The sequence below is a fragment of the Anser brachyrhynchus genome (assembly GCF_964034855.1).
Source record: "Anser brachyrhynchus genome assembly, chromosome: 1".
Taxonomy (NCBI): Eukaryota; Metazoa; Chordata; class Aves; order Anseriformes; family Anatidae; genus Anser; species Anser brachyrhynchus.
The window spans coordinates 38,060,554-38,073,795 of NC_137694.1; the positions used below are offsets into that span (position 1 = coordinate 38,060,554).

General features: G+C 43.0%; 1 long non-coding RNA gene across 1 annotated transcript; it reads right to left on the reverse strand.

Annotated features, from left to right (window-relative positions):
- Window positions 1-1,041: 1,041 nt before the first annotated feature.
- LOC308188563 lies at window positions 1,042-2,827 on the reverse strand. Its single transcript, XR_013945590.1, has 3 exons — window positions 2,454-2,827; window positions 2,173-2,289; window positions 1,042-1,164 (listed from the first exon to the last, which is right to left on the reverse strand). It is a non-coding gene; the product is annotated as an uncharacterized lncRNA (long non-coding RNA).
- Window positions 2,828-13,242: the final 10,415 nt, after the last annotated feature.

Genomic DNA, 13,242 nt, shown 5'->3' on the forward strand with positions numbered 1-13,242 from the left:
CTTGCCGAAAGGACGTAAAAATTGACCGTAGCGTTTCCACGCAGAGGATGCTGCTGATGGGAAAAAGCCCTATGATTTAATCTCTGTCTGACCAAAATGGAATCAAAATTCTTGCCGTCCAGTGCCTGCAGAGTAGGCTTTGCATGGGTCACCTAATAGGGAGTGCCTCTCATTAATCTGCATTGTTTTTGCAACTGCGTGAGTAGTCCCAGTTCGTACGCTTTGAAATCAAGAGAAATCACCCCAGGGAGCAAGAAAGGCTGGAGAGGCCGGCCGGTGGAGCACAATCTCTGCCCTTGCAGATGTAGGAGTGAAAAGTTGCTGTTAGCTCTGTGTTCGCTCGGGCAAATCTCCCCCTGCAGCTGATGGCTGAAAACCGGGACCAGTTTCAAGCCCATGTCACAGCAGCGGGTGGGCGAGTCCTGCGTGGGGGCATCCCACCCCCGCAGGCCAAACCACAGTTTTTCAGTTCTCTGGAATACAGGATGATTTTGTGTAAGGTCTATTTTACTGGGAAAATTAACTGCATTTCTGGGAGTTGCTTTAGAAAAGGTTCCTGTGCTTTGTAACTCTGACGTTAGTCCCGCTCTGGTTTGTAGAAGAACTCAGAGATTAACCCCAAAACAAAAAGGACGGTCCCTTTACTGCATGATTTCTACACTGTTGAATCAAATATAAAAAAGAGAGAATTATATTGTTTAGGTCTTATTCATGTGGCTAGCTTCAAGTTGTGTGTTTACAAAATATAGGTACTTCAACAAGCGATGCAGGGTGGGGTATTTCTTTCCAAGCGCCAGTTTTTGAAGTTAGGCGATTATGTGGAAATCTGAACTCTCACAAAGCCTTTAGTTCTCCGGTCTGCTCCTGGCACTGAGCCTAAAAATATAACCAAATATAGCCAAATGCCTCGGAAACTAGAATGTTAGAAAAAAAGAATGCAAACCTCTATTTTAAATCTCTTTTTTTTTTTTCCCCCCCCTCTCCCCTAGTTAGACGTTCCTTTAAGGGCTTCTCAACACGAGCTTGATGATCGCTGCATTCTCCCTGTGACTCTTCAGCATTTCCAGAGCCGTGCTTGCTGGAGGGGAATGCTGACTGCGGACAGCGGCTCCAGCCTTGCTCCAAACGAGTCAGCAGCAGAGCTCTCACCGACTTCAGTCAATGCTGGATGGGGTCCAAAGAGAACAAGGGCAGGAGGGAATATACTTGTTTTCATTACTCATGTTGGTTGTGTAAACAGCACTCACTTCTCGCTGAGAAATATGCAACTTTATTTCCATCGTTTTTAGAAAAAAAAAAGCATTTACCAAGAAAATAATCATTACTGCATACTGATTGCTCATTTTTTTTCCATTGCTGCGCACATCAGAGCACGCATTGGTACAAATACAACTGATCTGGTTAAGTGTTTTAATACACAGGGGAGTAAATTGTTTGGGATGAAAGAAATTCATTATCCACAGTTTGCGGGGCTGAAAGTCTGGCTGTTTTAATGTTACTGCAGAGTAAAAAAATTTAAAAGTGCATGCTGCGACAAGCTGAAGGCATCTTTAGGCTCCATTATACTAGAGTAAGCATATTAATTAGATTATTGTTCATTCCTTCAGGAAAGCTGAACCCCGACACGGCCAGTAGGAAAACCAAAGGCAATCAGCCAAAAGAATAGCCAATTTCCCCAGATTCTTTTTTTCCATTAATTTCCTTCGCAACGGGGAAACTCCTGGTTCCCTCCTGAGATAAGGACAGGGAAAGCCTGAGTGGCACAGGCACGTTGTGGGGAGGCCACACGTGAGTGCAAGAGGCGATGTGAGCGCTCAGCGGGCCAGGAGCGCGCGTTGGGCTGCGGACCGCAGCAAGGTGCACGCTCCTGCCCAGGGCGATACGAATCAGAGCCTCTCCTCCCCCTGCAAACAGAGGTCTCCTACACACAGCAAGCACGTCCAGGCCTTGCACAGAGCTCAGCTGTTTGGACAAGAGGTTCTGTGATTAAACATTAAAGGACCTCCTCGTCCGGGCTTTTGCATCAGCTTTTTCCTGCAGGGCCATTGTTTGTGTCCATACTACCCGCCAGCTTCTGTCTGATAAAGGAAAAAGAAGACATATTTATTTACTCCCTTATTTGTTTACATTTTACCCCTACTTTGGCAGAGTTTTGTGATCCATAAAACTCACCTTGTGCTGTCTGAAGCGATTCCTCTTTGTGTACAGCGTTGGAGCAACATCTTGGGAAATGATGTGTTTCCCACCCGGGTTCTTGTACAGGGCTGCTGCCAGATCCCCCTTGGAGCCCTGAGGTCAAGACGTTAAAGTGAAATCATTTCCAATTCATTAAAAAGCTTTGTGGGGTGGGATGGCCCAAGGTTCAGCACAGAGCTGTTCTTACAGGATTGGGTTTGCAAATGCCGGGCTAGCTGGCTTCAAAAGAAATTACCTGGAATGATTAGGTTAATTACCTAGAACCGAGCCTGTCCCATCCAGAGGAGCAGCGTGAAGGCTGAGCAGGCTGCAGGTGTTCCCAAGGCAGCCCCCAGGTGCAGCTTTCTGACCAGGCTGCATTTAATACGTCGCCCAGCGATGCGATGCTGCTCAGCTCCCCTGAGCCCAGCAGCTCCCTGCAGCTGAAGGCACCTCGGCATGAATTGCTGTCGTGCCTGCCTCGATGATCCTGGTCTTGGGGTCCTTGGTCATATCTGCCAGCGTCGAAGGGTCCCTGTCCTGCCCTCCAGCTGGAGAGAAGGAGGCAGGATTTGTTCCTTCATGAAGAAAAAGACATCACCCCAGGCATCGCCCCTAAATGGTGTCACACTGTGGGGTTCGAGCTCAGCCAGGAGCCACAGCGGTGGCCCTTATCAGGTACTGACTGTCTGGGAGGACAACAGCACGAGGAATTTTGTTTGCTCAAGTAATGACAGACTTTATTATAGAGCAACCGTGCCATACCAAGCACGTTTAATAATTAAGTGGTGAGATATGACAAGTGGCGAGCTGCAGCACAATTTTTACATGCCTGGAATTGTAGTACAAGGCCCAAAGGCCAAAGAATTTCCATCAGAGGATCAAACTATTTTGCATTTGAATCACCTATTTTGTCTATTTTTCTGCAGTCTGTAGCACAGCTGCGATATTCTGCCATAAATATTGTAAGCATAAAATTTCTCATGGTCTGAGACCTTGGAATCTCTTCTCCCCAGCAATGCATGCGTATTGCCAGGACACCGGAATACACCCCTCTGTCCCTGATTAAGTCTGGAATTGATTTTCAGACCTCAGCTAACAGGTCTGAAAAAGAGGTTTGCTGATGGAATCGCTGACAGATTAACTACATCGATGCAAGGGCCGTCACCTCAGTGCCACGGCTGCTAACACTCGAATATTTCTCCTTATGCCATAACAAAGGGGAGAAGAACTCGAGATTTCAAAACAATACTTGTTCTTATCTGCCCCAAGTTTGATATGAGTTTTGTTTGCTGCATACTTGTCTCTCTCCAGTGGAACTTGAGTACATTATTGTGAAATGCAATATTTTCCGCAGAAATGTCAAACTAATGCAGCATCAACCCTGAGACTTTAATCCTAAAAAAATAAAAATAAAAAAAAAAAATCAGAACGAAAGTCCTCACAATAAATTTATAACAAGCTCTTTGTGGTATTCTTTGCAAGGCCTTTCTTTACGCAGAGAACATAACACCGAGCAATGTGACGTGCTGTACAGCAAATATTTATTTTTCAGATAAGCACAGAGGCTTGAAAGGCCTAATGAGCTAATTGAAATAAATAAGGCTCTGCTGGAACTCTGGGCCGGATGCTTGTGGCTGCGATGGGGAAAATGCCCAGCTGCTCTGCTGCTCCTTCTCTGCAAGCTTGCCGTGGGAGCGCCAAGCTGCCGGTGGGCCAGGCACCATGGCTTTAGGCTGCTCACCACTCCCCACCTCTGCTCTGGCCGACCCATACCTGCAGGAATAATATGAGCCGTGCCTGGCATAACCAGACCTGACTGGTGATTAAGAGAGGGTGTGCTTGATCAGGGCAATTAAAATTAGAATCCTGCTCTTAGTAATGGCCGGCACGTGCTGTTCAGCGGAAAGAGAGCAAAACCAAACATTAAATGTTGAATATTTTGTAAGGTATCCAACGTTCATTAGAGATACCAAAAGGGTGTTTGTGATTCCCAGCCTAAAAAGCTTCTGCTCCTGCAGCAACCTGAAGTTGAGGGCGGGCTGGAGACCAAACCCACAGCAGTGACAGCCAGCCTCACCTCAAGGACGAGGGCCATCGTGCCTGGCCTGACGGTGGCCATGTGGGAGGGAGCTGGAGGCAGGCAGGCCAAGCAGGAGAATACGGGATGGTCAGTGAGCGTCGCCTCAGCTGCTCTTAAAATGCATCCTGTATGGAGGCAGTTTGATTACAATACAGAGAGGCAAGGGTGAGGAAGGGAAGCATCAATTGAGATGTGATCATCTGGCCGCATGGTGAGGTATTTGCACATCTTCCTGTGCGCTCAGCCAGCTGTGTGTGTAACATCTGGAATTAGGAGGGGGAGTACAGCTGGGACACATCCCTTTCCTGATTCCTGCAGATAATCAGCTTGTGCCCTGAGGCACTACACTTTGCTAACCATCTTCTTCAAATCCAATTTTAAATGGACTGCAAGATCATATTGTGATGCTGGCTGACTGGTACAGCACATAAATACATAAACTCAAGGTATGACCTGCATGTTACAATGCATTTCAGGAACTGGGAAAATGCAGAAGGAAATCTCTTATATTAAAAAAGACAACAGCATTCTTTCTATGTGACTATTCTTTTTATTAGATTACATATATCAAGATTTCTACCATTTTTCCTGAAGAAGTAAAGGCTGTTTCACAGAAGCTTCAGGGAAATGGCTGCATTTTAATACAGTCTAATTGACTTTTATGGTTATCTCTGAGGAGTCCTGGTCATAAAAGCTAATTAAATTATACTGATCTACATATTCAAGAACCATTCTATTTCTCACCCTTGAAAAAAAAAAAAAAAAAAGAAAAGAAAAAGAAAAAAAGAAAGAGAAAGCTGGAGGATCATCCTCATGATTAGGACATGTTACAATCTCCTGACACCCCTCTTTGTGCTGTTTGATTTGCTCAGTGTTGCAGGATATATTTAACCTTCCTGAACAAGTGACTGTCCTTACCAGCTTTAAGAATGTCGGTGATGTTATTTCAGATCTCTCCTTCTGCAAATGTGTAGAAAGATCTATGTGCTCGATTTACAATTCTACACTCATCTAATAATTCTCTAGAGAAAAGGTTAAAAAAAAAAGAAAAAGTGAATGCAAAAGTAAATCATCTAAATCTGCATGACAAGTGGGTTAAAAAGTAGACTTTCTGCATTTCTTCATTTTCTTTCTTTTTTTTTCAGATGATGATTTTTTGTTTCTGCTCTCACCTTGTGAGAGATTCTGACTTTGTTGTAATAACAGCTTAATAGCGTGCCAGACCTCATACTGTAGAAAACAGCATCTTTTTTTTTTGTCTGACCTCCCATTATTTTCACATCCTTATTACCCACACAGTGCCAGATTTCCAAGATATTTAAGAGCCAAACAAATCAGACTTGTGCCAAGAAGGTTTTTATGAAGCAGGGGGGAAAAAAATCTGAATACCCTGGTAGCAGTCTATCTCTATCTTTCAGCACCCAAATACCTTTGCAAATCTGGCCTAAGGCTGTAAGCAAAATTCTCACCTAGAGTTATGGCCATTTGCCTCAAACAAAAATTGCAGAAATGAGTTCCTGTAGAGTTAATATCAACATAATTAGACCAATTTAAAAAAAAAAAAAAAAAAAAACTCTTCTGACACAATGCCCCATACAAACCTCTGTCCAATGCCTTAATCCAGCTAATACACTGTGCAGTAAATAACTACTAAGAATTGCTCAGCAGCAGCTCAGAGTTCAGCAGGCTCCCTTGTACTTGCAGCCACCATGTCGGGGATATGAAATGCTGTAGGCAGCAGCAGTGAAGTGGTAACATCCCCCTTTTTCTCTTTTATTACTGCCTGACTGAGCAGCTCAGACCCTCTCTTTCATCCTCTACCTGCCTGTCCCTCCTCCTCTCAACTTCTTTGGCTCCAAGTATCTTGAGGACAGCCGTCAACAAAGCATCTGCTGCTTCTGGTTTGCATCTCAGAATTATCTGCCAATACAACAGACAAGCATCGTCATCTCTGCTGCTGCTCCTTGTTGCTGACCTACTCTTTTTCCCAGCTCCCAGAAGTTTTTGAAAACACCCATAGCATGATTTGAAAGAAGTCCGTTCACCAAACGTAAAATTGTGGGGGAAGGCCTTGAGGAACTAATGCAATTGCTTCTACAGTAAGCAGCATCAGAAAATCTCTGAGAAGACCCTCAGTACTGTAGGAGTTTGTAAGGTGAATACATGAAAATATAAAAGTCACTTCCAACTGGGAAAAAAAGAAAAATACAAGCTGATTTGTCAAAAATTACTTTTTTTTTTTCTACAGAGGAACACATAAAATTGCCAGATTTGGGCAAAACATCATGAACTTCTGTAAGAAAACATGCAAAGAAAAGGAGGTATAACTTCTTGGTAATCAAACCAAATTGGGGAAGGGGATGTTGAGGGACCAACCTCAAGATTGGTCCCTGCCTGCGTTTCATACTCTGTAAGGCCCAGGATCCACCTCATTATGGCATGAGCTCTTAACCAGCTCTTAGCCATGCCAGGCAGAGAGCGGGGGGTGCAGGGGGTGTCTCAGTTTCTTTGGTGAGGACAGACTGGTGACAAAGCTCCATTGTTCTGGTGCCTAGTCGTCCTGTGCTGTGCGATGGGGAGGTCTCCATGCCAAGCTTCTAGCTAAGGATCAGATTGCAAAAGAGAAAATCCCTTTGGCCCGAGAGCCTGTACAAAACAAGGGCTTTGTGAGACAAAGAATAAGGGCTCCCATCGAGACAGGCACCTCTTGCATTCTTGTTGACACACATGTTCGGCACCGCGGTGAAATCAGTCACGTGCTTTGCATAGCTTTCTTGACCCTAAATGGGACAACATTCAGGGTCCCATTCATTGTCTTTTCGGAGAAATTCCTGACAAAACCAGACATTTGTAGTTACAAGAGTTCTCTGTTTACAAAGATCCAACCAGCTCTGCCTCCTTGAGCATATAGCTGCCATCAGACAAGGCAGTCATAGTCCTGTGCTTCTGCCTGGGACCAAGGTGGGGCCAGGAAGTCAGGCCAGGATCGAGGGGACATGGCCTGGCAGCGCTGGAGACAGCGCTCCTGCAGCACGTCTGGTGGCTTTCTTATATTCATCCTGAATGGGAAGCAGCTGATAGGCTCACAAAGCTTAAACCAAACCACAAAAAATTTTAGCTAGAACCAGGCAGTCTTAGATACTGTCTTATTTCTATTTGCTTTACACCCAGCCCTTTGGATAGTAAGAAACAGCAACATTTCAAGGGTCAGGTTTCAATGGTGAATTTGTGCATACAAAAAGCACAAGTATTATCTTTGCAAGTGGTCTGGTAATCTGGAAAGTCTTTGTTTTTTCCTGGGAAATCTGACCCCCTGGTTTCGTAGCTGTCAGGGCTTGGCTGCAGGTCCTGCTGCTAGCCTAAAGCAGTGTGTGCAGTACCTCTAAACTGGCTCTCAGTGACCTGATCAGGCAGGTCGATAAATATGGCTGATATATTTTAATTGAGTAGTTTCACGGATTGGTTATGTCCTTGTTTGCAGATGGATTGCTAGTGTGGAGATTCACAACTTTTGTTACTAGACCTGTCTGAAACGCTTTCCCACCACAGCCATAATTCAGAAGGAAATTGCTCCAGCTGGACCTTTTCCCTTTTAGCAAAGCCCCTCAGCTGTGTGTGTTTGATCTGAGGATGGTTATGTTATACTAGTGTGCAGCATCTGATAAACAGGGTGGACAATAACATTAGAGCCTGTGGTGTTGACAGAAACTCTGCCCATCCACCAAAACCTGCTCAGCCTATGCAGTGCTTGGTGAGGACTTACCGAGTCCTTTCCCTGGTGACCATATCCTGCTTCTACTTCCCACCCTCCCTCACCCACAGTTTTGTTTTGCTGTTGTCTTCTGCCCACAAGGCACCGCAGTTTCTGCAGCTGCTGACTTCTATGACTCAAATGCTTGTCTAAATCCAAAGCTGGGTTACGGAAGGACTGATGAAGCAATCACAGCCAGTGTTTTGGCTTCTTCTGTAGGCATCTTCTCATGCACCCCTCAGAAGAAGGGCAGGTAAACCCTTCTAGCACAAGGGCTGAAATGTAGCTACGAAGCTTCATGGTCTTTTAGGAAAGCTGTATATTATCCATTCATGAAAGTGATACAAATCCTCAAGTTACTGTCTGACTGTACTCTGCCTGAGTGACCAGGGAGTCACAGTTTTTAAAGGTAACTCATATCTGAGAGCCTTCCTTCCTATTGGACTTGGGGTGTGTTGGACATTTAAATAGAATTTAGGAGCCTAAATGCCATTTAGAGTATAGTCCTTAGTTTCTTCCCAAATAGTGGCCTGCCCACAGGGATGTGTGGATTTGCCACCTCAGAACCAAACTGCTAAATTCATTAATCCTGAAGCTGGGTATGAAGGTGCTGAGCAGGATTCTGTGCAAGACAGATCTGCCTCCTGTATCATCTGGGCACATGAATGCACCACACATATATATCTGGGCTACGAGTACATCAAGCCGTTCTATCATCTCTTCTCCCTGGACCTCAGTAGGCCTTGTTAGGACATTGGTCCTGATCTTATGGATGTTTCTAGGGGTAAACCTAAATCCTCAGACCTAAATTTAACTTAATATGTGAACAGCTGCCACAGATGATTTGTATTGTTCTGGAAAGCCAAGAGATGGCCAGGCCAGGAATGGTACTCTCTGTACTAGGCCTTGCTTAGACACCAAATGCAAATACAGTCCCGGCCCTAAAAACTTATAGCTTAAGGTCAGGAAAATATGTGGCAGATAGGCAGAAAAACAGAGAGGAGAGCAACTCCAAGGAAGTAATGAAACAAATATTTGTTAGTCTAATAGGTCTCACATGAACTCATGGAGGCACTGTGGCAAAAGGAGAGTCTTAAGGAAGGACTGAAGAAAAATTGTGAGGCAGCTTTGCTGATGTTTACAGAGAGCTTCTCCCGAGTGTTGGGGATGGCACAAGACAGAATGTGGAGGTAAAAGCTAGCAAGAGGCAATGAGCATTGATGTAGTGATCTGGTGAAAGGCAGGATTCAGCTCCTCAGCCCTGGAGGACATGGTAGATGGGATGAGGATAGGCCATGCTTTTCCCCACCGGCATGGAGGGATGGTACCCACAGAGGAACTCCCCTAGAGCATTACACACACTGCCTGACAACAGAAAGCCCCCCTTCTTTTGATCTGCCATGAGTTAAATATAACCAAAAAGCTGAAATGGAAACAAATGGATGGATAAATGCTGAGGAAACAGACATCATAGAAACATTATAAACATGCACACTGTTTTTCAAACAGCTTTTCCTTTGCTTATGATTCAATATGAAAATATTAGATGTACCTTCTGAAGTTAGTGAAGAATTTTCTACACTTTGAGAGTAAAGTCTTATTCCTCCACTTATACTTTGGCTTGTTTGCACTTAGTTCTTCCTTACCACACTCTTTGTGTTTGCTAACATCTAACATCCACTTCTGGCTTCAGCTGCAATTTTTTATATTGGTGTAACCACTTTTTTCATGGTCTCTTGGTGCTTGTTCTCTGCTTTGTTTAGATTAAAAGGAAGGACAGGCACTTGCAATCCCACCAATTGCTACTTGAATATTTCCCAGTACCTACTTGTAAATTCCTGGAAGTTTTAGTGAGATTTGCATAATTCTTCTGATGATTATCTCTATTGTCCTTTATAAAGCAAAACTTGTGTTAGTGTCATCAGTATTCTGCATTCTCTCTGCTCCAGAAACAACCATAAAGTCAGACGTGACATTTGCCTGGATTTGACTGTGCCAGCCTGGGTATCACATCCTTTGCAAGGTGTCCAGGTTTTTTCTTTGCACAGCCCAGACCATTAGATGTGCAAGTAGGAGGAAACTAGGGCTGCAAAGAAGAGACAACCTTACCTTTTTACACTAGGGACACCGTGTTCAGTGAGCATTTCCACCCCTCTCTCAGAAACAAATTTTCTACCTGACATTGCCAAGGGCTGTCACTGCTCTGAGCCAGTCTTCAGAATGGGGAGGGTGAGACTCAGGCAAGATCCTATCCTGAAGAAATATGTGTTGAAGTTCAGACACAGATAGATCTCAAAAAAAAAAAAAAATCTACCACTGTGGTGTTGCTACCTTACACTCAAATATTGTTGACCCTTTTCTCTCTTCATCCTTATGTTTATTATATTCACCTTAAAAGGCTATTGGAATGTGCAATCAAAATTTCCCAAATTATCATTAAAATTTGTTCCTTCATGATTCTTTTGGACTGATCTCTACCATCTGTGCAGTGCACGAATATTTTTAACTATTGTAAACTATACTGATGGGCCAGAAACATGCAGTTTACTGTATTTCATCTGAAATGTGAAATTGTCCCATTTGGGTCAACCACATGCAATGTGAATATTCATGATAAATCACCTACATCAACAGTGTATTTGTCCTCTGTTAAAAACCATACTATGCAGATTAAAGTTCCATAGCTCCCTTTTTTAATGTCCTGTTCCACAGTTATTGGTAACATGACTGCAACCTCTATCCCTAATGGATAAACCATTGGATAAACCACATAGGGGGGTTTATGAACTGTCGGGGAAGTGTACATCCAATGTCATCCAAGTGTACATCCAATGTCATAAAGAAGTCCACTTCCACAGTTCTGCAGCTAAGTGCTCATATATAGCTAACATTGCTTTAACTACAGGAGAAAGAACATTTCAAAGAGTAGTGTTTTTAAATGGTTTAGCCATTTCATGGTTTTTAATTGTGCTTTATGTTTTATGTAGAACCTACAAATATCTGAAAGGAGAAAACTGAAGATTCAAATGTAGGTGACAGGTGACACCAAGATCCTTCACCATATTTCGGTCCCTTTATGCCGAATACAGGATTGACATCAAAGTGAAAGAGGTCTACAAAATTGACAGCAGCAAATATTCCTTTGGTTCAAGCACTGCTGAAGACAGTAGAAAAACCTGGACACTTATGCCAACAACTGCCAGCAGGAAATGCTAGGAAGGGCACTGATGAGGAGATGAAAAGCACCAGGGACAAGAGTGTCTCTGGGTTATGTTGTCTATAAAAGAATTGGGTTTAAGCTTCAATATGCTTGAAAAGTGCTAGGTGCTATCATGAAATCAGGAGAGTGCCCCCAGGCTTGTGGTATGTATATTGTATATCCTGGAAATGCAGCACAGAATTTTACCTGTACAATTTGGAAAACACTGCTATGTAAGATTGACAAACAGCTGAATTATTCATTGTGGAGAATGAGAATGAGAACACGAATGAGAACAGGAATGAGAACAGAAATGAGAATGAGAATGAGAATGAGAATGGTCCAGCTGGTCCAACATGGGACTGGGAGGAAGAACTGCTGGGTCATGTCTGGCTCTGTCTTTGAAATGGCTGTATAAGAGGTTGTACCACTCACCTAACATACATGCACATTGCCGTGCTCATCTTTTAAATAATAATGCCAATCAGCTGAGAGGCTTATATAATTTCTAAGAAAGTCATTTAGATACTTGAATGACAGAAGCTATGAGCATGCATTGCATTATTACTGTCCCATGTGGTCTGCGGCTATCTTCACTGAAATATTAAGCAATGACCTGATTGATTATTCTTATGACTTTTTGAACAGAGCCATTACACAGGGTTAGATGTCTTATTTGCTGACTTGACAAGATGACTTGTAGTGGGCCCCAGGTTTCCAGTCCATGGAAACAGGACCTTAAAAAGACCTGTTTTCATGCCCAAACAACCAGCCACCATTTCACTGCCCATGAGTCCAAGAACAGATCTTCATGCTAGGCTCTCCTCACAGCTTTTTCAAGCTTTGCCTTTATTTTTTCCCCCTTTTTATTCCTTTTTTTGCTGGGCTAGGAGAGGGTTATTGGTACTTTTGTCTGTCACATGTATTTCTTCCAAAGGTGTTAGCCAGAAGGCCTCACATTAATTTTATATAGGCCTTTCCTGTAAGAGATGATCTGGTGACTTTTTCTTTGTAGAAACTACTACTTTCTAGGTTCTTTGTTATACCCTCCACCTTTGGAGAAGTGCAGCTTTGCACACAACATTTGTTTAACAGAGTGAAAGACCTGTTTTTTTCCCCTGCAGAATTCCCAGTGACTTCAGCAATAATGTCACTGCAAACTGAAATCAAAATTTTCCCTGCATTTGGGAGTGCCTTGACTTAGCTGCTAGGAAAGCCACTGTTTTTCAAATAAATATTTACATTTGTGTTTTATTTGTAGCTGATACTTTGGGAAACAATTAAATGTTTCTTTTCCTTACTAAATCTGAATGATTCATATTTGGAGCTGAAGAGTTCGTTGTGTAATTTTTACTTGCTTTGCTGTATTTTTATTGCTGAATTTGTTATGTTGAAGAATCATGTGTGTCAGATGTAGTCAGCAGGCAATTTCATTACTCATGAGTACACATTTCTGAATGTCACATGGATAGTCCAGAAGAAAGTGCAGACTATCAAGCCAGCAACACCAGAAAATGTTCCTCTGAACAACTTGGAACTTTAGGGACAAATAAAGGTTTTTCAAACTTAAAAATAACCTGCTCAATAATCATTCTGTCCATATGTTCCAGGGCTGTTGTATAGTCATTTCCTTATGCTTGTTTAGTTTATATGTTAGTATATGTTGTTTGTAGATAGATTGTGGACTGTTTCCTGACTTCAAAACCCTGAAGATTCAGCTAGAATTGAAAAGGAATATTAAGGATGCTTTAAATGGGAAAAAAATAAATCTATTGATATTGAACCACTACTAAGTTTCATGTTTCTGACTGCAAGTAAATGCAAAAATCATTAGACAAGCCACTCCTAATGTGGTGGGTTTCTTGATGCTGATGATGGTGATCGCATGACTCCATAAACCATTTATATGGTTTTATACAAAGTTATCTGTAAGAAAGTGAAGTTCAGGGAACACACACACAATCTAGACTCCTCACCCACAGTCCTCATACCAACATCCTACTGAGGCAGTGGGAAACATGCAGAAAAACCTAG